We start from the raw sequence: 27,235 nt of genomic DNA, 5'->3' as shown, positions 1-27,235 counted from the left end.
CTTTGCATTTTTCGTTTATAGGTGACGATTATATAAAACAACAGAAACATTATATATATTTTTTGGATGCAGACACCCTAGAGCATAAAACAGTGTTCGTTCCAATTCTTTATGTCCCACTGTTTTGGCGTAACTGTTTAGGAAATGCAAAAGTTTGGTAATAAATACACAAAAGTTAATTTTAGGCCACACAAACAGAAGAAATTACCATTTTTTTCAGTGAAATACAATACATGATGTGGCACCGAGCAAATAGATGCCCAACATGTCAAACCTTAAAGTGATGCTAAACCCACAACAGTCCAATCAGTCTGTAGATGTAGTAAAGCATGCTTGTTATACTCCCTGTGGAACCTAAGGGGTTAATCCTCTGGATCGTGTAAAAAGGCTGTTTGATCCTGTCTTCTCTGATCCTCCCCTTCTTCTACTGTCCCCAATCCATCTGCTGATAGAACAGAGCCTTGGGGGCAAGCTGCACATGCTCAGTTTGGTGTGTATTGCTAGAGAGGTTTTTTTTTTTTTCTTTGGGAGAGTGCATGTGATCAGCATAGGGACAGTCAGCGCTGTCCAGACAGAGGTCAGGGGCCCTGCAGCCTCATAGGATAATCAGGGGAGAATGAAAACTCCTCCTACAAGCTTTAACCAGTGCTCAGCTAGACACTAATAGATGTCACAAGACTGCTATATACTGCTGATGAAAAAAAGGTATTTAGCAGTTTATATTTACAAAAATAATTGCATTTCCATGTTGTGTGTACTGCGGGAGACCGGATATAGTGAATGCAGGATCCGGGGAGAGCAGATATAGTGACTACAGGGTCCGGGGAGAGCGGATATAGTGAATGCAGAGTCCGGGGAGAGCGGATATAGTGAATGCAGGGTCCTGTCTTCTCTGATTCTTCTCTGATTCTGTGGATAGTACAGAGAATTGGGGGCAAGCTGCACATGCTCAGTTTTGTGTGTACTGCTAGAGAGTTTTTTTTTAGTCTTGGGAGAATGCATGTGCAACACTGCCATCCACAGGCACTTTGTGATATTGCAGCAACATTTCTTTTACTCATTATAAGGCTTAGTTAAACCCTTAGTTTGAATTATAGTACAGCCCTGGCCAAACGTTTTGAGAATAACACAAATAATAATTTACCTACAAGGAAACACATGCAGTCATCATTGCTTTGCACAAAAAAAAGGATTCACAGGCAAGGATAATGCTGCTACTAAGATTGCACCTGTAGCACCCTTCTAGTTACACTAGGTGGAGCTAGATCCCCTAAGGCTTGAGAAGAGCTGATTAGCAGCTCAAGTGAGATAGCCAGAAGGATCAAATTGTGGTCAGGACCAGGGGCGACCTGACAACTCATGGGGCCCCCGGGCAATAGGGGATCATGGGGCCCCTGTGTCCTCACCAAAACCCAAAAAAGCCTATGAAAAAGCCAATGAAAGGTACCAGGGGCATCTCATGGGGCCCCCTACTGGCCCTGGGCCCTCGGGCAGTGCCCGAGTGTTAGAATGGTCAGTCCGTCCCTGGTCAGGACTAAGAGAATCTGGAGGTCAGCCCCTCTGAAATTTCCCCCTGCTCTGAGGCCTTCCAAGGAGGGCCTTGGAGGCAGTGGGTGGATCTGAGGAGTGGCTGGCTGCACGTCTGAGGGACCTCAACTAATCCCCAGCAGGAGGTTGGCAAGGGGCTGGACTCTCTTAAAAGTGTTTGGAGCCTGCTCAGTCAGGAGTCGGGGTGGAAGAGGGAAAGAGAGGAAGCTGTGAGGCTGGAAGAAAAAGGCTTCCAGGAGGCCTGCTGGAATGGGGCCTACCTGCGAGCCTGGAGTCAGAGAGGAGGAAAGCTCAGAGTTCACTGGTCCCCTGAAAGAGGACCATCTGTATGGCAAGGAAGGAGCGGCCCAGCTGATAGGACTGGCAGCAGCAGCTATTCCACAGGCCGTACAGGAGAGGATCTAAGTGAGTACACCTGCACCCCCTGGGCAAATAGGGGAAGGAGCCTTCTGGTGGGAAACCCCCCTTTCTAGTGACTGTGCACCTTAGCTGAAGGAACAGGAGCCAGATCCCCAGCTCAGAAAGAAAACCTACAAATTGCTGGGTGAAGAGGAGTTCATCTGGGGTCTTGGGGTACTACAACTGGAGTTGCTGGCTAGCACTCCAACAGAGGCTGTGAATACTTCAGGAAATTTGTCCTCATATTTTGGTTTGCTTGGGAATTCTATACACCCCTTACCCTATCCAAGTTTAATCCCCTCAATAAAACAACAAAAACAACGCTCAAGGCCTGATCTCTGTCTTTGGATGAACGCTTGTGTGGAAAAAGGCTAACTGACTGGGACCCAAATTCAACAGCAACCCCTAAGGGGTATTGCACACCTAAATCAACCATTTATTGGCTCATCAAGAACTTCAAGGAGAGAGGTTCAATTATTGTGAAGAAGTCCAGCAAGTGCCAGGACCGTCTCCTAAAATTGATTCAGCTGCGGGATCGGGGCACCACCAGTGCAGAGCTTGCTCAGGAATGGCAGCAGGCAGGTATGAGGGCATCTACAGTGAAGCAAAGACTTTTGGAGGATGGCCTGGTGCCACAAAGAAGCCACTTCTCTCCAGGAAAAACATCCCTAACAGACTATTTTACAAAAGGTACAGGGATTGGACAGCTGAGGACTGGGGTAAAGTCATTTTCTCTGATGAATCCCCTTTCCGATTGTTTGGGGCATTTGGAAAAAATCTTGTCCGGAGAAGAAAAGGTGAGCGTTCCCATCAGTCCTTTGTCATTCCAACAGTGAAGCATCCTGAGACCATTCATGTGTGGGGTTGCTTCTCAGCCAAGGGAGTGGGCTCACTCACAAAAACCCAGCCATGAATAAAGAATGGTACAAAAACATCCTCCGAGAGCAACTTCTCCCAACCATCCAAGAACAGTTTGGTGAGGAACAAAGCCTTCTCCAGCATGATGGAGCACCTTGCCATAAGGCAAAAGTGATAACTAAGTGGCTTGGGGAACAAAACATCGACAATTTGGGTCCATGGCCAGGAAACTCCCCAGACCTTCATCCCATTGAGAACTTGTGGTCAATCCTCAAGAGGCGGGTGAACAAAAAATACCCCGCAAATTCTGACAAACTCCAAGCATTGATTATGCAAGAATGGGCGGCCATCAGTCAGGATGTGGCCCAGAAGATGATTGACAGCACGCCGGGGCGATCTGCAGAGGAAAAAGAAGGGTCAGGGCTGCAAATATTGACTCTTTGCATAAACTTTATGTCATTGTCAATAAAAGCCTTTGACATTTACGAATGCTTGTAATTATAGTTCAGGATACCAGAATAACATCTGACTAAAAGATCTAAAAATGCTGAAGCAGCAGATTTTGTGAAATGTAATATTTATGTCATTCTCAAAGCTTTTGTCCAGGGCTGTACTTACTTAGATCTTGATCTGAGTCTCACAACATTGTTCTTGATCCAAATGTCGGCACAAGGCTGGAAGACAGATCCGCTCCCATCCATCTGCCATTTATTTGCAGCACTGGGGTTGGAACGCCACCCTAGACACTGTCTGCATGGAGTTTGCATGTTCTCCTTGTGCTTCCATCGGTTTCCTCCCACACTCCAAAGACATGTTGGTATAATAATTAATTAATTAACTAACTGTTGTTTAAATTGGCCCTAGCATATATATGAGATAGGGACCTTAGATTGTACGCTCCTTGGGGCTGGGACTGGTGAATGTACAATGTGTAAAGCACTTGGTAAGTTGATGGAGCTTTATAAATGTCTGTAATAAATACATTTCATACTGCATTGGGCTCTGTCTGGGCAATAGGTGATGGACGATGGGTGATGGACAATGGGTGATGGATGATGGCGAGGGAAATGGGTGATGGATGATGGGAAGGGATCTGCAGCTCTGCAATACACAGAAGATAAATTTGATGGGGGTACAACACTGCCACTTGCAGGCGCTTTGTGATATTGCAGCAACATTTTACTCATCATAGGGCCAAGCTGAACCTTTAAAGTGTTACTAAAGCCGCAGCAGTACAATCAGTCTGTAGATGTAGTAAAGCATGCTTGTTATACTCACTGTGGAACCTAAGGGGTTAATCCTCTGCATTGTGTAAAAAGGCCATTTGATCCTGTCTTCTTTGATCCTCCTCTTGTTCAGATGTCCACCTGATAAGACAGGTGAACCCATAGTCACATTCAGGGGCAGACTGACAACACATGGGGCCCCCGAGCAATAGTGGATCATGGGGCCCCTGTGTCCTTGCCCAAACTCAAAAAAGCCTATGAAAAAGGTACCAGGGGCATCTCATGGGGTCCCCTACTGACCCCGGGCCCTCGGGCAGTGCCCGAGTTTCCAAATGGTCAGTCTGCCCTTGGTCACATGCTCATTCTCACTTTGGTGTGTATTGCTAGAGAAGTTTTTCTTCTTTTCTTGGAAGAGTACATGTAATCAGCACAAGGCCAATCAGCGCTGTCTAAACAGAGGGTCAGGGATCCTGCATCCTCCTAAAGAGACAAGCTTTAACCAGTGCTCTGCTGAAGTCTCAAGACTGCTATATACTGCTGATGAGAAAAAGTATTTAGCAGTTTATATTCACTAAAATAATTGCATTTCCATGTTCTGTGTACTGTGGAAGACTGGATATAGTGAATGCAGGGTCTGGGGAGAGCGGATATATTGAATGCGGGGTCCGGGGAGACCAGATATATTGAATGCAGGGTCTGGGGAGACCGGATATAGTGAATGCAGGGTCCGGGGAGACCAGATATAGTGAATGCAGGGTCCGGGGAGTCCGGATATAGTGGATGCTGGGTCCAGGGAGACCAGATATAGTGAATGCAGGGTCCGGGGGAGCGGATATAGTGAATGCAGGGTCCGGGGAGAGCGGATGTAGTGAATGCAGGGTCTGGGGAGAGCGGATGTAGTGAATGCACCCTGGGGAGACCAAATATAGTGAATGCAGGGTCCGGGGAGACCAGATATAGTGAATGCAGGGTCCAGGGAGACCAGATATAGTGAATACAGGGTCCAGGGAGAGCAGATATAGTGAATGCAGGGTCCGGGGAGACCAGATATAGTGAATGCAGGGTCCGGGGAGATGAGATTTAGTGAATGTAGGGTCTGGGGAGAGCGGATATAGTGAATGCAGGGTCCGGGGAGAGAGAATATAGTGAATGCAGGGTCCAGGGAGACCAGATATAGTGAATGCGGGGTCCGGGGAGACCGGATATAGTGAATACAGCGCCTGGGGAGAGCGGATATAGTGAATGCAGGGTCCGGGGAGAGCGGATATAGTGAATGCAGGGTCCAGGGAGACCGGATATAAAGAATGCAGGGTCCGGGGAGAGCGGATATAGTGAATGCAGGGTCCGGGGAGACCAGATATAGTGAATGCAGGGTCCGGGGAGAGCGGATATAGTGAATGCAGGGTCCAGGGAGACAGGATATAGTGAATGCAGGGTCTGGGGAGACCGGATATAGTGAATGCAGGGTCTGGGGAGACCGGATATAGTGAATGCGGGGTCCGGGGAGACCGGATATAGTGAATGCAGGGTCCGGGGAGACCGGATATAGTGAATGCAGGGTCCGGGGAGACCGGATATAGTGAATGCAGGGTCCGGGGAGACCGGATATAGTGAATGCAGGGTCCGGGGAGACCGGATATAGTGAATGCAGGGTCCGGGAAGACCGGATATAAAGGATGCAGGGTCTGGAGTTTAGTAACAATTTAATTTTAATTACAAAAGTGCAGCCAGGCTACATAAACAGGTAAACAGGAAAGGCAGCACTCATATATGGCACTGATAGGCAGCACTGATAGGTGGCACTGATGGGCACTGATGAGGCACTGGTAGGTTGCAATGATGGGCGTTGACAGGCATCACTGATGGGCACTGAAAGGCAGCACTCATATTTTGCACTGATAGGCGGCACTAATAGGTGGCACTGAAAGGTGGCAATGACTGGCACTGTTAGATGACACTGACTGGCACTGTTAGGTGGCACTGATTGGCAGCACTGATAGGTGACACTGAAAGTCAGCTCAGATGGGTACTGATATATGGACTGGTAGGCACTGATATGTGGCATTGATGTGGCACTGATGAACACTGACAGCTGGCATTGATGGACACTGATAGGTGGCACTGCTGGGGCTACACTGATCATCAGGGCACACTAATCATCAGTGCCCTGATGATCAGTGTACATGTTCCCTCTGAGTAATGCCAATTACCAGCTCTCTGGTTAAAATAACTGGTATTCGAAGAAAACAAAAAGGGGCCCAGGTACAGTTAGGCTGAGGAGGAAAGAGCTAGATGATGCTAGATGTCCCCCAGGTAAGAAATGAGGCGGAGCTCTATCTGACTTGCTGCAGCTGCTGACAAATGCTTCAACGCGCGTGGTTAAAAAAATGCAGAAATCTCAATAGGCGAAAAGCTACATGAGCTCCTTTGATGCATTAGTCACACGTACAGCAGCCCATTGAAATGAATGGCCTTCCCTATGCATGTAGCAAGACCCATTCAGATCACAACAATCATGGCAAAATCACACTGCGTTTGGGGAGCCATTCAGAATAATGCCCCCCCCCCCCCCCCCGTGCTACACTAACTGTGATTTGGAATCTTTTGCAGAATTGCGGTGATTCCAAACCAACAAGTGTTCATGGAGCCTAACTGCGTGTCATAGTGTGAGCCAGACCTGTGCGATTCATTGTGTTAGCGAAATTCGGGCAAAATCCTAACGAATTGCAATGAATACAAAATAAATGATAATAAAACTAATTATCTGAATTTGATCTGAAAATTAAACTGAAAATGAATTCAAATTCAAAATGGAAACATGTTGCAATAAATACAGTAAGGTATAAATGTGAAAAAAAGTGATGATTCCAACTTAGGCTGCTGAAAAGAAGAGACAGAGAAAGAGAAAAGTGAGGAGATGAGAAAGAGAAGAGAAGAAAAGAGAAGAGAAGAGAAACAGAAAGAGAAAAGTGAGCAGGTGAGAAGGAGAAGAAAAGAAAAAAAGAGAGAAGAGAAAGAGAAAAAGAAAGAGAAAGAGAAAAGTGAAAAGATGAGAAGAGAAGAAAAGAAAAGACAGGAAAAGACAAGAAGAAGAAGGGGAAGGGAAGAGAAAGAGAAAGAGAAGAGAAGAGAAGGGAAGGAGAAAAGTGAGGAGATGAGAAGGAGAAGAGAAGAGAAGAAAAGAAAAGAGAAGAAGGGGAAGGGAAGAGAAGAGAAAGAGAAAACTGAGGAGAAGGAGAAGGAAGAGAGAAGAGAAAGAGAAAAGTGAGGAGATGAGGAGGAGAAGAATAAGGAGAAGAGAAGAGAAAAAGAAAGAGAAAGAGAAAAGTGAGGAGATGAGGAGGAGAAGAATAAGGAGAAGAGAAGAGAAAAAGAAAGAGAAAGAGAAAGAGAAAAGTGAGGAGATGAGAAGGAGAAGAAAAGAAAAGAAAAGAGAAGAAGGAGAAGGGGAAGGGAAGAGAAGAGAAGAGAAAGAGAAAAGTGAGAAGAGGAGAAGGATAAAGAGGAGAGAAGAGAAATAGAAAGAGAAAAGTGAGGAGATGAGAAGGAGAAGAGGAGAGCAGAGGAGAGGAGAGAAGAGAAGAGAAGAGAAGGAGAAAAGTGAGGAGATAAGAAGGAGAAGAGAAGAAAAGAAAAGAGAAGAAGGGGAAGAGAAGAGAAAGAGAAAAGTGAGAAGAACGAGAAGGAAGAGAGAAGAGAAAGAGAAAAGCGAGGAGATGAGGAGGAGAAGAAGAAGGAGAAGAGAAGAGAAAGAGAAAGAGAAAAAGAGAAAGAGAAAAGTGAGGATATGAGAAGGAGAAGAGAAGAAAAGAAAAGACAAGAAGGAGAAGGGGAAGGGGAAGGGAAGAGAAGAGAAAGAGAAACGTGAGAAGAGGAGAAGGAGAAGAGCAGAGGAGAGGAGAGGAGAGGAGAGGAGAGAAGAGAATAATAGACAATAATAAAATAGAAAAAGTAAAACAGAATAGAATAGAATGGAATAGAATAGACTAAAAAAGAATAGAACATAACAGAACCGAATATAAAATAGAATAGGATAGAAATATAGAAACCAATCAAATAAAATGATTATAGCCATCTTCTGAAATTTGAATTTCAAATCAATAAAAAAAAAACGAATTCTGAAAACGAGTCATTGTAACATAACGAAGATGACAAAACAAAATGAATAACTTAACGAACGAATCTGAAAGGAAACAACTTTTTCCGTCATACACATCTCCAGTGTGAACGGGGCCTAAGAGAAGCTTTTTTCTGGGACTGACGTTGTCACCAGCACAGGTGTCCCCATTACAATTCATCGCCTTTGTTCCTTTTCTGGTCACAGCTCACAGTTTAAGATTTTCTCGCACTTTCAGTCGCAGTGTCATCGGTCACATACGTGATTAGAGGGAATGTCTCACCCCTGCGGGGACACAGAGCTGACAAAGCTTTAACTCCTAACCATCAAAAAATGTAAATAAATAAAAATAATAATATAAAGTCATAAATAAATATAAAAATTGGCTTTATGAGGATTTTCAAGCGAAGTAAAAAAAAAAAATATTCTCTATTTTCTTTAACCTTTCCCCCTTGACAATGTCAGTTGTCACTCTTCCCAATTGTCGGAATGCGGTCTCGGCTCCAGAAGCGACCGCTGAAATATTCCAGCGCTGGGGAAATTCTCGCAGCAACATAATCACCGGTCCCAGAAGGGCGCCCAGGACCGCGATTAAAGATGTCCGCTGCCGACCCAGAATGATTGATTGTCAGATAATATTCGGGGCTGCGGCTTCTGTTAACTGTTTGCTCCCGTTTTCAATTCCTCCTTCATGTCACCTGGAATTCCAGAGACAATGGCAGACTTTTTTTTTTTTCGGGGGGGGGGGGTGACTTCTGGGGGGAAAGACAAAAAGCTGATAGATATTCAACCCCCCTCTGGTACTTTGTATGGAGCAAGATTACCATGTCAGAGTCAGGGGCGGACTGACCATTTGGAAACTCGGGCACTGCCTGAGGGCCCGGGGTCAGTAGGGGGCCCCATGAGATGCCCCTGGTACCTTTTTCATAGGCTTTTTTGAGTTTGGGCAAAGACACAGGGGCCCCATGATCCCCTATTGCCCGGGGGCCCCATGAGTTGTCAGTCCGCCCCTGGGTCAGAGTGTCGTAGAGCAATGGTGAAATCGTTTATAGTTTTCGTATTGATGATTATTACCGAGTAACTAGCAGTGTAAAATCAACCATTAAGGGCACCTTTTATATAACCACTTCAAGTCCGGACACTTTTACCTCCTTCCAGTCCAGGCCAATTTTCAGCTTTCAGCGCTGTCGCAGCTTGAATGACAATTGCGCAGTCATGCAACACTGAACACAAATCAAATTTATATATTTTTTTCACACAAATAGAGCTTTCTTTTGGTGGCATTTGATCATGAAAAAAACATTATATGCTTAGTTTTTGTGATAACATTTTGCAAATGAATCATCTTTCTGCACAAATTTAGGCCAAAATGTATTCTGCTACATTTTTGGGGGTTAAAATGACTGAAAACAGTGTTTATTATTTAGTATGTGTGAAATATATTGAGTCTACAAACTACGGGATATATATCTGAAAGTCGATCAGTTGAGACCCTAAAATGCTGGATGCTGGTATGAGGTATGGCGGTGATCAGGATGCTGGTATGGGGTATGGAGGTGATCAGGACGCTGGTATGGGGTATGGCGGTGATCAGGATGCTGGTATGGTGTATGGCGGTGATCAGGACACTGGTATGGGGTATGGTGGTGATCAGGACGCTGGTATGGGGTATAGAGGAGATCAGGACGCTGGTATGGGGTATGGAGGTGATCAGGACGCTGGTATGGGGTATGGTGATACTACGGGATATATATCTGAAAGTCGATCAGTTGAGACCCTAAAATGCTGGATGCTGGTATGAGGTATGGCGGTGATCAGGATGCTGGTATGAGGTATGGCGGTGATCAGGACGCTGGTATGAGGTATGGCGGTGATCAGGATGCTGGTATGATGTATGGCGGTGATCAGGACTCTGGTATGGGGTATGGCGGTGATCAGGATGCTGGTATGGGGTATGGTGGTGATCAGGACGCTGGTATGGGGTATGGCGGTGATCAGGATGCTGGTATGGGGTATGGTGGTGATCAGGACACTGGTATGGGGTATGGTGGTGATCAGGACGCTGGTATGGGGTATAGAGGAGATCAGGACGCTGGTATGGGGTATGGAGGTGATCAGGACGCTGGTATGGGGTATGGTGGTGATCAGGACGCTGGTATGGGGTATGGTGGTGATCAGGATGCTGGTATGGGGTATGGAGGTGATCGGGACGCTGGTATGGGGTATGGCGGTGATCAGGATGCTGGTATGGGGTATGGTGGTGATCGGGACGCTGGTATGGGGTATGGCGGTGATCAGGACGCTGGTATGGGGTATGGTGGTGCTCGGGATGCTGGTATGGGGTATGGTGGTGATCAGGATGCTGGTATGGGGTATGGTGGTGATCAGGATGCTGGTATGGTGTATGGCGGTTATCAGGACGCTGGTATGGGGTATGGTGGTGATCAGGATGCTGGTATGGGGTATGGTGGTGATCAGGATGCTGGTATGGGGTATGGGGGTGATCAGGACGCTGGTATGGGGTATGGCGGTGATCAGGATTCTGGTATGGGGTATGGTGGTGATCAGGATGCTGGTATGAGGTATGGCGGTGATCAGGACGCTGGTATGAGGTATGGCGGTGATCAGGATGCTGGTATGGTGTATGGCGGTGATCAGGACTCTGGTATGGGGTATGGCGGTGATCAGGATGCTGGTATGGGGTATGGTGGTGATCAGGACGCTGGTATGGGGTATGGCGGTGATCAGGATGCTGGTATGGGGTATGGTGGTGATCAGGACACTGGTATGGGGTATGGTGGTGATCAGGACGCTGGTATGGGGTATAGAGGAGATCAGGACGCTGGTATGGGGTATGGAGGTGATCAGGACGCTGGTATGGGGTATGGTGGTGATCAGGACGCTGGTATGGGGTATGGTGGTGATCAGGATGCTGGTATGGGGTATGGAGGTGATCGGGACGCTGGTATGGGGTATGGCGGTGATCAGGATGCTGGTATGGGGTATGGTGGTGATCGGGACGCTGGTATGGGGTATGGCGGTGATCAGGACGCTGGTATGGGGTATGGTGGTGCTCGGGATGCTGGTATGGGGTATGGTGGTGATCAGGATGCTGGTATGGGGTATGGTGGTGATCAGGATGCTGGTATGGTGTATGGCGGTTATCAGGACGCTGGTATGGGGTATGGTGGTGATCAGGATGCTGGTATGGGGTATGGTGGTGATCAGGATGCTGGTATGGGGTATGGGGGTGATCAGGACGCTGGTATGGGGTATGGCGGTGATCAGGATTCTGGTATGGGGTATGGTGGTGATCAGGATGCTGGTATGGGGTATGGGGGTGATCAGGACGCTGGTATGGGGTATGGCGGTGATCGGGACACTGGTAAGCGGTATGGTGGTTATCAGGACGCTGGTATGTGGCATGGTAGTGATCAGGACGCTGGTATGGGGTATGGTGGTGATCAGGACGCTGGTATGGGGTGTGGCGGTGATCAGGATGCTGGTATGGGGTATGGCGGTGATCAGGACGCTTGTATGGGGTATGGCGGTGATCGGGACGCTGGTAAGCGGTATGGTGGTGCTCAGGATGCTGGTATGGGGTATGGAGGTGATCAGGATGCTGGTATGGGGTATGGTGGTGATCAGGATGCTGGTATGGGGTATGGAGGTGATCAGGACACTGGTATGGGGTATGGAGGTGATCAGGATGCTGGTATGGGGTATGGTGGTGATCAGGACGCTGGTATGGGGTATGGTGGTGATCAGGACACTGGTATGGGGTATGGCGGTGATTGGGACGCTGGTAAGTGGTATGGTGGTGCTCAGGATGCTGCTATGTGACATGGTGGTGATTAGGACACTGGTATGGGGTATGGTGGTGATTAGGATGCTGGTATGGTGTATGGTGGTGATTAGGATGCTGGTATGGTGTATGGCGGTGATCACGATGCTGGTATGGGGTATGGCAGTGATCAGGACGCTGGTATGGGGTATGGTGGTGATCAGGACGCTGGTATGGGGTATGGTGGTGATCTGGATGCTATTGACTCTGCAGACAGTTGGTGACTTCTGCGCACTGTGCACTTCAGCATGCGCTGACCCCGCTCTGTCATGTGACGTGGCCTACCACTTGGTGGCTGAGTTGCTGTTGTTCCCAGTTGCTTCCACTTTGTTATAATCCCACTAGCAGTTGACCGTGGAATATTTAGTAGCCAGGAAATGTCACGGATGGACTTATTGCACAGGTGACCACCTATCACGGGACCACGCTTGGAGTCACTGAGCTCCTGAGAGCGACCCATTCTTTCACCAATGTTTGTAGAAGCCGTCTGCATGCCTAGGTGATGATTGTATACACCTGTGTCCATGGAGGGGATTGGAACACCTGAATCACATGATTTGGAGGGCGGCCCCAATACTTTTGGCAATATAGTGTATGTGGGGATAATATAACAAAATATAATATAATAGAACGTTAGGAATCAGCAATGTGGGGAGTTATAGGAATCTGATATAATGACATACAAGAAAGCCAGGGATTGTCTTTAATCTTTACTCACCTTTGGAGTGATTTATAAAGAATATGCATTGCCATTTGCCCAGAGAAAGTTCATGTACATTCGTTCTGTGCGAATGGGGCAAAAACTGAATGTAAATGGACTTTACCCAGGACTGTTGGAATGTAAATGACTGATTTAAAAGAGAAAATACCACATTTGGCCACTAGATGAGGCTAAGCATCATTGGAATTTTTTTGATACTCACCTCCATCTAGTGGCCATATGTGATATTTTCTGTTTTTAATCAATGATTTACATTCGAATAGCACACAATATAGCCTGTTTACATTTGTTTGTTTTCCCCCATCCACAGGAATGTACATGCACTTTCACTGGGAAATGGCTATGTGAATTCTTTACGAATTAGCTCTTTTGAGACTCATCTGAAGTTTCTTTTGTCAGAAGAACAACATTTCTTAAAACCATATATCGTTACACAAGGCAGGCAGATGCAGTGTATACAATGTAGCATGCTGTAAAATGATACAAATGTTAATTGCAACATTGACTCCAAAACCGATGACAGTTTTTTTGATTCTTGTGGACAGCCAACAGAGGGGCCCCTCATTCCCCCTGGATTTGCATATTCCATGTGTGACTTTATATTACTGAGAAAGGATGAAGCTGACATTTTTGGTATGTTTCTGCCCCCTCCTGGAGAATTAAAGGAATGACAGGTCTGTTGAATTCTTCAAAAAGGTATACTGTCGTGATACTTTTTTTATTTGCACTAACATTCAATTTTGAGGACAAGCTTTCGGGGTATGTCCCCTTCTTCAAGGTCCAAGCAATATGAAACGGTAAAGCTGGCAGTGATACCGCTATGTCAAGTTTTGTAAAGACACCCCCCCCCAATATGTCACCGGCCATACTGCTGCGATTTAAAATCGCACAATTTGTGTGAAATTTCTGAAGACTTTATTGCTACTTGTGAACATTTTCAACGATTTCCTGCAATTTGCAGTGTGATTTCCATTATATTCTATGTATGTGGAACTGCAACAAAACTGCAAAAAATATTTACTTTAGAAATTGCGCCACAGGAAATCGCACATGTTAAGACTCTGACATTCACATTCATCAGATGCGATTTCAGGTGCGATTTCAATTCGCACTGGTGTGGCCGGTGTCTAACCTCCCTGGCAGTCTGATTATGTCAGTATTTCTGTGCTCAAAGCGGTACATTTTTTTGCATGGAAATATGTTGTTTTTTTATTGTAGGCCTGTAATTTTTAGGAATAACTCACTGAAATCTGTCCGAACAAGAGTCTAGTAAACATCCCGGGGATGATAAAATTTGAAACATGAAATCCTATATTATAATTTAATAAATAATCATAAAAAATAATAATAATATAATAATAATAAATTTAAATCAATAATATAATCAAACCAAAAACACTGAAATGTGAAATAGAGCGCCAAGTTCGCACATCGCTGAGCAAAGTCGCAGAATCGTTTTCAGTGTCTGATGAGGAATTTCCCCCACGAATCATTATCACTCAATTTTGCAAGTGGTTCTGATTTACTATCGCTGTTCTCTAGCCGGTCTAAAACCGCTTTTGACCTAAAGGGACGCTTTTTGGACGCCATGGACGTTTCTCAGTTTCCAGGCAGAAAGAACAGTAAAAATGCAGACGGGACAGGACAAAGCACTCGGGACAAAATGTATGTGAAATGGTTTGAAACAGCAATGTTTTACTATGTAAAATTCGTTTTTAAAAAAATGACATTTTTAAAAAATTTTCAAATTTCCCGCCGCCGCCAGCGCCCGTACATCCCGACGTCACAGAGACGGGAACACAGAAGCCGGATGCCGGCATCAGCCTGAGGAGATGGCCGGGGATGCTGCAGGAGGACAGCGCAGGGCAAGGTAAGTGATCAGGGATCCCAGAGCAACACTGCATGGTATTCCCGAGTGTAATTACTATCGCTGTTCTCTAGCCGGTCTAAAACCGCTTTTGACCTAAAGGGACGCTTTTTGGACGCCATGGACGTTTCTCAGTTTCCAGGCAGAAAGAACAGTAAAAATGCAGGCAGGGCGCCGGACAAAGCACTCGGGACAAAATGTATGTGAAATGGTTTGATACAGGAATGTTATACTATGTGATTTTAGTGTATTGAGTGAATGTCACATTTTTACGTTTTTGAATTTCCAGCCGGTTCCGTCCCCCGTACGTCCTGACACTCGCAGGGGACCTGACACCATCATTGACACCCTCCATAAGGAGGGAAAGCCTCAAAAGGTAATTGCAAAAGAAATTGGATGTTCCCAAAGTGCTGTATCAAAGCACATTAATAGAAAGTTATGTGGAAGGGAAAAGTGTGGAAGAAAAAGGTGTACAAGCAGCAGGGATGACCGCAGCCTGGAGAGGATTGTCAGGAAAAGGCCATTCAAAAGTGTTGGGGACTGAGTGGACTGATGCTGGAGTCAGTGCATCAAGAGCCACCACACACAGACGTATCCTGGACATGGGATTCAAATATCGTATTCCTCTTGTCAAGCCGCTCCTGAACAACAAACAACGTCAGAAGCATCTTACCTGGGCTAAAGAAAAACAGACCTGGTCTGTTGCTCAGTGGTCCAAAGTCCTCTTTTCTGATGAGAGCAACTTTTGCATCTCATTTGGAAACCAAGGACCCCGAGTATGGAGGAAGAATGGAGAGGCCCAAGGACCCAGAGTATGGAGGAAGAATGGAGAGGCACAAGGACCCCGAGTATGGAGGAAGAATGGAGAGGCCCAAGGACCCCGAGTATGGAGGAGGAATGGAGAGGCACAAGGACCCCGAGTTTGGAGGAAGAATGGAGAGGCACAAGGACCCAGAGTATGGAGGAAGAATGGAGAGGCACAAGGACCCCGAGTGTGGAGGAAGAATGGAGAGGCCCAAGGACCCCAAGTATGGAGGAAGAATGGAGAGGCCCAAGGACCCGGAGTATGGAGGAAGAATGGAGTGGCCCAAGGACCCCGAGTATGGAGGAAGAATGGAGAGGCCCAAGGACCCCGAGTATGGAGGAAGAATGGAGAGGCACAAGGACCCCGAGTATGGAGGAAGAATGGAGAGGCCCAAGGACCCCGAGTATGGAGGAAGAATGGAGAGGCACAAGGACCCCGAGTATGGAGGAAGAATGGAGAGGCCCAAGGACCCGGAGTATGGAGGAAGAATGGAGTGGCCCAAGGACCCCGAGTATGGAGGAAGAATGGAGAGGCCCAAGGACCCCGAGTATGGAGGAAGAATGGAGAGGCACAAGGACCCCGAGTATGGAGGAAGAATGGAGAGGCACAAGGACCCCGAGTATGGAGGAAGAATGGAGAGGCACAAGGACCCCGAGTATGGAGGAAGAATGGAGAGGCCCAAGGACCCCGAGTATGGAGGAAGAATGGAGAGGCACAAGGACCCCGAGTATGGAGGAAGAATGGAGAGGCCCAAGGACCCCGAGTATGGAGGAAGAATGGAGAGGCCCACACTGCAAGATGCTTGAAGTCCAGTGTGAAGTTTCCACAGTCTGTGTTGATTTGGGGAGCCATGTCATCTGCTGGTGTTGGTCCACTGTGCTTCATTAAGTCCAGGGTCAACGCAGCCGTCTACCAGGAGATTTTGGAGCACTTCATGCTTCCTTCCGCAGACGAGCTTTATGGGGATGCTGACTTCATTTTCCAGCAGGACTTGGCACCGCCCACACTGCCAAAAGCACCAAAACCTGGTTCAATGACCATGGGATTACTGTGCTTGATTGGCCAGCAAACTCGCCTGACCTGAACCCCATAGAGAATCTATGGGGCATTGCCAAGAGAAAGATGAGAGACATGAGACAGAACAATACAGAAGAGCTGAAGGCCGCTATTGAAGCATCCTGGTCTTCCATAACACCTCAGCAGTGCCAAAGGCTGATAGCTTCCATGCCACGCCGCATTGAGGCAGTAATTGCTGCAAAAGGGGCCCTAACCAAGTACTGAGTACATATGCAGCTTCTACTTTTCAGAGGTCGGATATTGTTCTATGTACAATCCTTGTTTTATTGATTGCATGGAATATTCTCATTTTCTGAGATTGTGGATTTGGGGTTTTCATGAGCTGTAAGCCATAATCATCACAATGATGACAAATCACGGCTGGAACTATCTTGCTTTGCATGTAATGAGTCTCATATATTAGTTTCACCTTTTAAGTTGCTGCACTGAAATAAATGAACTTTTGCACCATATTCTCATTTTTCGAGTTTCACCTGTATATATGTGATTTGCTGTTCTGGGTAGGGAGCGTACGCGTGGACTCCGCCCTACCTGTGCCACCATTGGCGGCTAGGCATGTCAATCACCGGGTCCCGGCCAGAGATTCCCCGCCGGCGATCGCCATGTAAAGCTGACAGGGGAGAGACCTGTGTATAAACAACACAGGTCTCTATCCTGCCAGCAAGGACATGCTGCTGTGTATTTCTCTGCACAGCATGTCTCCCTAGTAAAACACACAGCACACAGGTAACCCTTTGATCGCCCAAAAGTTAACCCCTTCCTGCCCAGTGCCATTAGTACACTGTCAGTGCTTTTTATTAGCACTGATCACTGTAATAGTGTCACTGGGGATGTCAGTGGCAGTTAGTCAGTTCCCTCCAGTGTCAGAATGCCCTCCACAGTATAAGTCTCTGATCGCTGCCATTACCAATATATATATACTATATATATAAAAAAAAAATTCCAATATATATACCGCCATTTGTAGACAGTATAACTTTCACGTCAACCAATTAATTTACACGTTTTGGGATATTGTTTTAGCAAAGACATTGAGCAGGATACATTTTGGCCTAAATTTATGATGAAATTAAATTTTTTTACATTTTTTATTGGACATGTTTAATAGCAAAAAATCAAAAATATTAGGATTTTTTTTTTCAAAATTGTCGGTCTTTTTTTGTTTATAGCGCAAAAAATAAAAAACGCAGAGGCAATCAAATACCAGCGAAAGAAATTTGGGTGCAGCGTTGCATGACCGCGCAATTGTCAGTTAAAGTAATGCAGAGCCATATCGCAAAAAATGACCTGGTCAGAAGGGGGGGGGGGGATCCTCTGGAGCGCAAAAAGACCCACAGAATAGTTTCCAGGCAGGGGCGGACTGACCATTTGGAAACTCAGGCACTGCCCAAGGGCCCGGGGTCAGTAGGGGGCCCCATGAGATGTGCCTGGTACCTTTTTCAAAGGCTTTTTTGAGTTTGGGCAAGGACACAGGGGCCCCATGATCCCTTATTGCCCAGGAGCCTTATGAGTTGTCAGTCCGCCCCTGTTTCCAGGCTCCTGTTTCTGAACTTCCTGGCTTCTCTGTTCATCGCTGTATACCTCCTCGCCTCTCCTGAGCAGGGGCGGACTGACCATTTGGAAACTCGGCACTGTCCGAGGGCCCGGGGTCAGTAGGGGGCCCCATGAGGTGCCCCTGGTACCTTTTTCATAGGCTTTTTTGAGCATGGGCAAGGACACAGGGGCCCCATGATCCCCTATTGCCCGGGGGCCCCATGCGTTGTCAGCCTGCTCCTAAGTATATTTGTTCTCATTCTGTGAGCTGTATAAGTTAATATGTATTGAAGGAGATGATTTTACATGTAATAAACTGATATAATAACTTGTTTCCATAGTGAGGTCACATTGAAAAGTGTGGTGTCCCTGCTAACCTCTGTAGAGTCTGGCAGACAAATCATTGCAGTCTGGTGCACGGCGTTGGGCAGAAGTTTTGCCACAAAGCAGATGGGCACCAAAGATTTTACCCCCCCCCCCCCAGCTTTGTCCTTGTGACAGTATCGTTACTGCAAGTTTCTACTTTATGGCTTGCATGGTTTGTGACTATTGCTTTTGACAAATGACTTTTTTTAGACATGAGAGATGACTTGACTTTTCTCTGCAGCAGTTATCCAAGAGAGGTAGGTCACATCCCCCCCCCTTCCTAGCCTGTGATTGGACAATGAAGTAGCCATGTGAGATGGGGAAACAGCTCTCATTGTTTGAACACCCTGTGGAAGTAAATTAATGTTTTGACTGACATTCTGCAGTTTAGCCACAAGATGTCACTGTTTTTCTAACACAGCCTCAGACTGCATAGATATTTGTATATTCATGAAGAGGTGGGGTTTTGCACTCAGAGTTTGGAGTTTAGTGAACAGGAAGAGGAGACTGAATAGATATGGAACAGCACGCACCCAGCTTAATAAAAAACCCAATTAAGTCGTTTCACAATCCTTCCCCTGAAGTACCAATATAAAAAGAAAATTATACAAACAGACTTAAATAAATACACCCAAAGTCCAAGAAAAGTCCAAAGAAAGTCTAGAATTTGGAAAAAATATGCACATAAAGTCCTCAGTCTTGATCAACAGATGCACACTGATCCAGTTTGGGGATTCATCACCAATCATCTGGATCAGTGTGTATCTATTGATCAAGACTGAGGACTTTATGTGCATATTTTTTCCACATTCTGGACTTTCTTTGGACTTTTCTTGGACTTTTCTTGGACTTTGGGTGTATTTATTTAAGTCTGTTTGTATAATTTTCTTTTTAGGAAGAGGAGACAGCAGCCATGTTTTGGACGATGCTGAATGAAGGGGCCGTGTGAGCTGAGAATCCGATGACATCCAGGTGTGCATGTGTCCCTCAGTAACCAGAGCTGCAGCTGAGTGAAGCTGATGAGTTTGCTGCCAGGAAGCTGATGAGACCAGAGGAACTAAGCAACATATACGGCAAGATTGCATGCTTGTTGGAGAGACATTTGTTCTGTTCAGAGTCACCAGCGGATGCAAAGCAGACCCGGGTCGGTAAGATCGTGCACTCACCTCATCTCAGTGTCGGTGCCTTGAGACTGAGTTCAGGCCTACAGTTAGTTAGGGTCTCTGTTTGTGTCAGGCCACAATTGTTACTGATTATTGGAAGGACTCCACAACCAAGGTGACATTTCACATTGGAGAGCTGATTAAATCCTACAAACTCAAGCCAGACTGGCGTTTTGCTCAGAAGGAATACTCAGGCACGTGCTACAGGACCAGTTATGGGAGGGGGAATACTGTAGATTTGTGTAAGATTGTAAGCTGTTGTGCTGCACCGCAGGCTAGCCCATACCGTACACCCATACACTGATTCCTGCTCTGTAGGGTAATAACAGGTAAGGTGTGGCAGCTTAGTTGTGCCCCCCAGTAGGTAAATTACTACACTTTCTACCTTCATCCATCAGGAGGCGCCGTGCTGTGCAGCACAAGGGTCTCAGCCTTTGGGCTGGGTGTATGTAAATTTATTGTATGTTCCCAGCATTTGTGGTTGTGTTTATTTGCCACATCTAAGTAACATTCTGTTGTGGTAAAAGCTGGTGTTGGGGTTGCTCTCCTCGTTCGTGACTTCACTGTATCCTGGGGAGCCCACCCCGGTACACGGCTTACAGCCAGGTAATGTCAGGGGATGAGCACACCTGGTTGGGTTTGATGTGAGCTGGGTTCAGCAAAGCAAAATCAAAGTCCACCAGCCCCAATTTTTGCACCCAACTCCATTGAAGTCTATGGGAGCCAAATCTTATTATTTATGTTATATTACAATATATTTACATATATATTGTACATTCACATCAGTCCCTAACCCTCAAGGGGTGTACAATCTAAGGTCCCTAACCCTCAAGGGGCGTACAATCTAAGGTCCCTAACCCTCAAGGGGCGTACAATCTAAGGTCCCTAACCCTCAAGGGGCGTACAATCTAAGGTCCCTAACCCTCAAGGGGCGTACAATCTAAGGTCCCTAACCCTCAAGGGGCGTACAATCTAAGGTCCCTAACCCTCAAGGGGCGTACAATCTAAGGTCCCTAACCCTCAAGGGGCGTACAATCTAAGGTCCCTAACCCTCAAGGGGCGTACAATCTAAGGTCCCTAACCCTCAAGGGGCGTACAATCTAAGGTCCCTAACCCCCAAGGGGCGTACAATCTAAGGTCCCTAACCCTCAAGGGGCGTACAATCTAAGGTCCCTAACCCTCAAGGGGCGTACAATCTAAGGTCCCTAACCCCCAAGGGGCGTACAATCTAAGGTCCCTAACCCTCAAGGGGCGTACAATCTAAGGTCCCTAACCCTCAAGGGGCGTACAATCTAAGGTCCCTAACCCTCAAGGGGCGTACAATCTAAGGTCCCTAACCCTCAAGGGGCGTACAATCTAAGGTCCCTAACCCTCAAGGGGCGTACAATCTAAGGTCCCTAACCCTCAAGGGGTGTACAATCTAAGGTCCCTAACCCTCAAGGGGTGTACAATCTAAGGTCCCTAACCCTCAAGGGGTGTACAATCTAAGGTCCCTAACCCTCAAGGGGGGTACAATCTAAAGTCCCTAACCCTCAAGGGGCGTACAATCTAAGGTCCCTAACCCTCAAGGGGCGTACAATCTAAGGTCCCTAACTCACATTCATACATACACATACTAGGGACAATTTAGACAGGAGCCAATTCACCTACCAGCATGTCTTTGGAGTATAGGAGGAAACCAGAGAACACGGAGGAAACCCACGCAGACACAGGGAAAACATGCAAACTCCAGGCAGGTGGAGGTGTGGCTGGGATAGCTGTGGTGGGGGCCACCTTTGTGGCTGGGTGGTTAGTACAGGCACAGCGACGTACCTGTACATCGCTGACCTCTTCTGGGCACAGGACACATGCGCATGCTCCCACCCCCCGCCTGCTGACTCCTGCTGTGATTGAATGCAGCGAGAGTCTGTCAGCAAGTCCCGGACAATGATTCATGGCTGGGACCTGCTGATCGGCTCTGTCCATTCACAACCCAGAGCCCTGTGTTGATAATCAACACAGAGCTCTGTAAAGAGGGAACAATCTCTCTGTTTCTTATTCCTGCAAAAGATGGACTCATTAATTTATAAAACTGATTTGTTTTGTCCTGCAAATATTTGTAAGGCATACAAGGTGGCCCTCATACTAAAAAGTTTGGAGACCCCTGATCTTTGTAGAGGTTTCTAATTGGTCTCTCTATCAGAGTCCCCCATTACATCTGTGTCCCCATTATATTCCTCCCTCACATCTGTGTTCCCATCAGAGTCCCTCTTTATATCATTGTCCCTATCAGAGCCCCCCTTACATTAGTGCCCCCATAAGAGCCTCCCCCCTTATATCAGTGATCCCCATCAGAATCCCCCCCTTAGCTCAGTGGTGTCCATCAACATCCTCCCTTGCTTCAGTGGTCCCATCAGAGCTCCCCCTTTCATCAGAGTCCTTATAAGAACCACCTTACTTTAGGGTCCCCCTTACATCAATGTCCCCAAGAGAGTCTCCTCTTACATCAGTGTCCCCATCAGAGTCCCCATAACAGCCCCTTTACTTCAGGATCCCCTTCAGAGTTCCTCTTTCACATCAGTGTTCTCATAAGCACCCACTTACTTCAGAGCCCCCCCTTATATCAATGTCCCCATCAGAGTCTCTCCTCACATCAATGTCCCGATGAGAGTCTCCCCTTACATCAGTGTCTCCACAAGAGTCCCTATAACAGCCCATATACTTCAGGACCCCCTTCAGAGTCCCCCTTTTACAGCATTGAACTTACTTTAGATTACCTCCTTACATCAGTGTTCCCATCAGAGTCTCCTCTTACATCAGTGTCTACACCAGAGTCCCCATAACAGCCCCTTTACTTCAGGACCCTCTTCAGAGTCTCCCCTTACATCAGTGTCCCCATCAAAGTCCCATAACAGCCCCTTTTCTTCAGGACCCTCTTCAGAGCCCCCTTTTACAGCATTGTTCTTAGTTTAGATCACCTCCTTACATCAATGTCCCCATCAGAGACTCCCCTTACATCAGTGTTCCCATCAGAGACTCACCTTACATCAGTGTCCTCATCAGAGTCCCCATAACAGCCCCTTTACTTCAGGACCCCCTTCAGAGTCCCCCTTTTACAGCATTGTACTTACTTCAGCTTACCTCCTTATATCAATGTCCCTATCAGAGTCTCCCCTTACATCAGTGTCCCCATCGGAGCCCCCGTAACAGCCCCTTTACTTCAAGAACCCTTACAGAGTCCTCCCTTTACATCAGAGTCCCTATCACATCCCACCTTACCACTGTAAAGCTTACAGCATGACTGTAGCGGCAGGGCAGAAGCCTGAAGACAGAGCAGGATGTTTCGTCCCCCCGTGGGGAAAGTATATCATTGGTTGCTGGGATGACAGTGATGGGGGGGGGAGGTGGGCAGAGAGAAGTGGAGACCATAGGCAACCTTTTGCTCACCTGAGTCCTCAATCTGTGCACATTGGGGATACACCACTGACCCTGACTGTGAACCAGATACATTTTTGTAGGGGGCCAGATGTGGCCCCAGGGCCATAGTTTGGAGACTCCACCATAGAGAATCAATTAGTTGTGTTTTGTAATTGAAGACCTGCCAGTCCTTAGGAGGGCGGATATTTCTCAGGCTTTCATTGTCGTTATCTGTGAGTCTTGCAGGAATCAGTATGAGAAAACTAGCATTTTATTTTTTTCACATTGAACGCTTTGTTTCCTTGCGTCCTTTAATTGGAATTCCACCATTGTGTTTGGTAATCTCGCGGTTGCAGGTCAATGGACATCTGGAGAGGTGGGTCACCTGGGAGAGATCACTGCTGGAAATGCTCCATTATCACCGGTCTGATGGTGGAACTTTCCTGACCTGAGCGCTGACAGAGGTCAGTACATCGTGTCCGCTTGCCAAAAAAACCAATAATGACTTCTACTGTATCATAATGAGATCGAGAAACATAAATTCTGCACTCCATTCAGAGCCAAATCCCTCCGTCCTTCATTCCAACAACAAGTCCCTAAAATAGGAAATGTAAAGCAAACCTGTCATGCGGTGAAATCAGTAATCCAAGCAAAAATCTTAAGGAATGTATTTTTATACAATTACTAGAGCTATTCCTCTATTGAAACTGCATGTACACTATATTACCAAAAGTATTGGGCCCGCCCTCCAAATCATGTGATTCAGGTGTTCCAATCCCTTCCATGGCCACAGGCAGGGGCGGGCTGACAATTCATGGGGCCCCCAGGCAATAGGGGATCATGGGACCCCTGTGTCCTTGCCCAAACTCAAAAAAGCCTATGAAAAAGGTACCAGGGGCAGCTCATGGGGCCCCCTACTCACCCCGGGCCCTCGGGCAGTGCCCGAGTTTCCAAATGGTCAGTCCGACCCTGGCCACAGGTGTATAAAAGCATCCCCTAGGCATGCAGACTGCTTCTACAAACATTGGTGAAAGAATGGGTCGCTCTCAGGAGCTCAGTGACTCCAAGCGTGGTCCCGTGATAGGTGGCCACCTGGGCAATAAGTCCATCCGTGACATTTCCTGGCTACTAAATATTCCACGCTCAACTGTTAGTGGGATTGTAACAAAGTGGAAGCAGCTGGGAACAACAGCAACTCAGCCACCAAGTGGTAGGCCACGTCACATGACAGAGCGGGGTCAGCGCATGCTGAAGCGCACAGTGCGCAGAAGTCGGCAACTGTCTGCAGAGTCAACAGCTAAAGACCTCCAACTGGTGGCTGGCCTTCAGATGAGCCCAACAACAGTGCGTAGAGAGCTTCATGGAATGGGTTTCCATGGCCGAGCTGCTGCATCCAAGCCTTCCATCACCAAGTGCAATGCAAAGCGTCGCGTATGCCGTGGTGTAAAGCATGCCGCCACTGGACTCTAGAGCAGTGGAGACGTGTTCTGTGGAGTGACCAATCACGCTTCTCTGTCTGGCAATCTGATGGCCGTGTCTGGGTTTGGTGGTTGCCAGGAGAATGGTACTTGCCTGACTGCATTGTGCCAAGTGTAAAGTTTGGTAGAGGGGGGATTATGGTGTGGAGTTGTTTTTCAGAGGTTGGGCTTGTCCTCCTAGTTCCAGTGAAGGGAACTCTTAAGGCGTCAGCACACCAAGACATTTTGGATAATTTTAATGCTCCCAACTTTGTGGGAAGAGTTTGGGGATGGCCCCTTCCTGTTCCAACATGACTGCCCACCAGTGTACAAAGCAAGGTCCATAAAGACACGGAGGAGCCAGTTTGGGGTGGAGGAACTTGACTGGCCTGCACAGAGTCCTGACCTCAACCCCATAGAACACCTTTGGGATGAATTAGAGAGGAGACTGCGAGCCAGGCCTCCTCCCCTGACATCAGTGCCTGACCTGACAAATGTGCTTCTGGAAGAATGGGCCAACCTTCCCATAGACACCCTCCTAAACCTTGTGGACGGCCTTCCCAGAAGAGTTGAAGCTGTTATAGCTGCAAAGGGTGGGGTCACCCCAATATTGAACCCTACGGACTAAGACTGGGGGGCCATTAAAGGTCATGTGTGTGGAAAGGCCGGCGACCCAATACTTCTGGCAATATAGTGTGTGTATATACTGTATATATATATATATATATATACATACAGTCGACAGTTGGAATAACATTTACATTTTCAAAGCCTTTACATTGAGTTTACACTAAGATTTGTCATGTGATCGCACAGCATGGAAGGTCGGAAGAGCGGAGACAGCAAGACATTCCCATAAATACGCGCCTAAACCAGTCACTACACATTCTGCTTCCCAGCTCCACCCCCGACCTCTTTGTGGAGGCAGCAATAAGTATGGTGGGTGCACTGTGATGTAAGGGAGGGTGGAGGACTCTTGACTTCTGATGGTGGGGGGACTCCTGATATCTCATGTAATTGGGGGGGGGGGGGGTACTCTGGATATTTAGTCTTACAGATACAACCGGCTCTTTGAAGGTTACCATAATTCTGATGCATTATGCATGAAATTGAGTTATAGGAAATTAATACTTCTTTACTACTTTCATCATCTCCATAGAGTTGCCATAATACAGTATATTACCAATTACCTTTATGTTTTATGAATGAATAACATTCGACCTGAAGAGAAAATAGTCTAATAACATTCTGTTTGCCCCCATTTGCTTTGTATTAATGTACATAAAGTTTCACAGGACAAAAAGTTTGAAGGGTTTCTTTTTTTGTAACTACACTCCTTAGAATGTCAGAATCCTAAATATACTGTAAGCTTCATGTAAACATGTTTAGAATGGCAAGCTTCCTCCATGTGCACAGTTAAAAATGCAGCGCCCTCTTGTTCATGCTTCATGTTGGGGCCGCAACCAGTGGTGTATTTACATTTTGTGCACCCCCCCCCCAATGAGATAAGTGTATGTATGTATATATAATTCTCTCTCTCTGCCTCCCTCTCATGCTCTTTTCTCTCTCTCCCCTCTCTCTTCTCTCTCTCTTCCCCTCTCTCTCTTCCCTCTCTTTCCCTCTCTCTCTCTCTCTCGCTTCCCTCTGTCTCTCTTGCTTCCCTCTCTCTCTCTCTCTCTCTCTTGCTTCCCCCTCTCTCTCGCTTCCCTCTCTCCCCCCTCTCTTCCCTTTCTTCCTCCCCCCCTCCCCCTCCCCCCTCCTCTCTCTCTTCCCCCTCTCTCTGTTCTCTCTTTTCTCTTCCCTCTCTTTCTCTCCCTCTCCCCTCTCTCTCTATCTTCCCTCTCTTCCCCCTCTCTCTCCCCTCTCTCTCTATCTTCCCTCTCTTCCCCCTCTCTCTCCCCTCTCTCTCTCCCCCCTCTCTCTCCTTTCTCTCTCTCTCCCCCCTCTATCTCACCCCCCTCTCTCTTCCCTCTCTCTCTCTTCCTCCCTCTCTTCCCTCTATCTTTCTCTCTCCTCTCTTCTCCCTCTCTCTCTTCCCTCTATCTTCTCTCTCTCCTCTCTTCTCCCCCTCTCTCTTCCCTCTATCCTCTCTCTCTCTCTCTCTTTCTCTCTCCCCCTCTCTCTCACCCCCCCCCCCTCTCTCTCTTCCCTCTCTCTTTCTCTCTCTCCTCTCTCTTCCCCCTCTCTCTTACCTCTATCTTCTCTATCTCTCTTCCCTCTCTCTTTATCTCTCCTCTCTCTTCCCTCTATCTTATCGCTCTCTTCCCTCTCTCTCTTCCCTCTATCTTCTTTCTCTCTTCCCTCTATCTTCCCTCTCTCTTCCCACTCTCTCTTCCCTCTATCTTCTCTCTCTCCCTCTCTTTTCCCTCTCCCCTCCTCTCTCTCCCTTCTCTCTCTCCCCCCTCTCTCTCCTCCCTCTCTCTTTTCCCCCTATCTTCTCTCTCTCTATTCCCTGTCCCTTTCTCTCTCTTCCCTCTCTTCTTTCTCTCAAATCATATGGGACTGCACACACACACACACTAGGCCTAGGCTCTCTTGTGTGAAATGGTTGAAACTGAATGAGTAAAATATGTACAGTCCACAGTATGGACACATTCCCGGCTGCGTTGGGACCCTTGTATCGATGGTGCACTTGATTAAAGCTGGACACCCCTGCACACAGTGTGGTGGTGGTGGGCTAAACATTGTGCAGAGCAATGGGCCAAACAGATATAAAGTCAGTATGGACACTGCAGACTAGCCAAGCCGGAGGGACCATAACTGAGTTGAATATGACTTGTGTAGAGAGATAACTCTAAATCGGGTCAATAACCTGCTCACTAGCGCCTTGACTTGAGTTGACAGTCCACAGTGGTGGA

This window comes from Staurois parvus, unplaced genomic scaffold (genome assembly GCF_062004578.1).
Source record: "Staurois parvus isolate SC_StPar_1 unplaced genomic scaffold, SC_StPar_1.0 ptg001235l, whole genome shotgun sequence".
NCBI lineage: Eukaryota > Metazoa > Chordata > Amphibia > Anura > Ranidae > Staurois > Staurois parvus.
The sequence above is the reverse complement of the archived record's forward strand: the minus strand, read 5'-3'. Positions refer to the sequence as shown.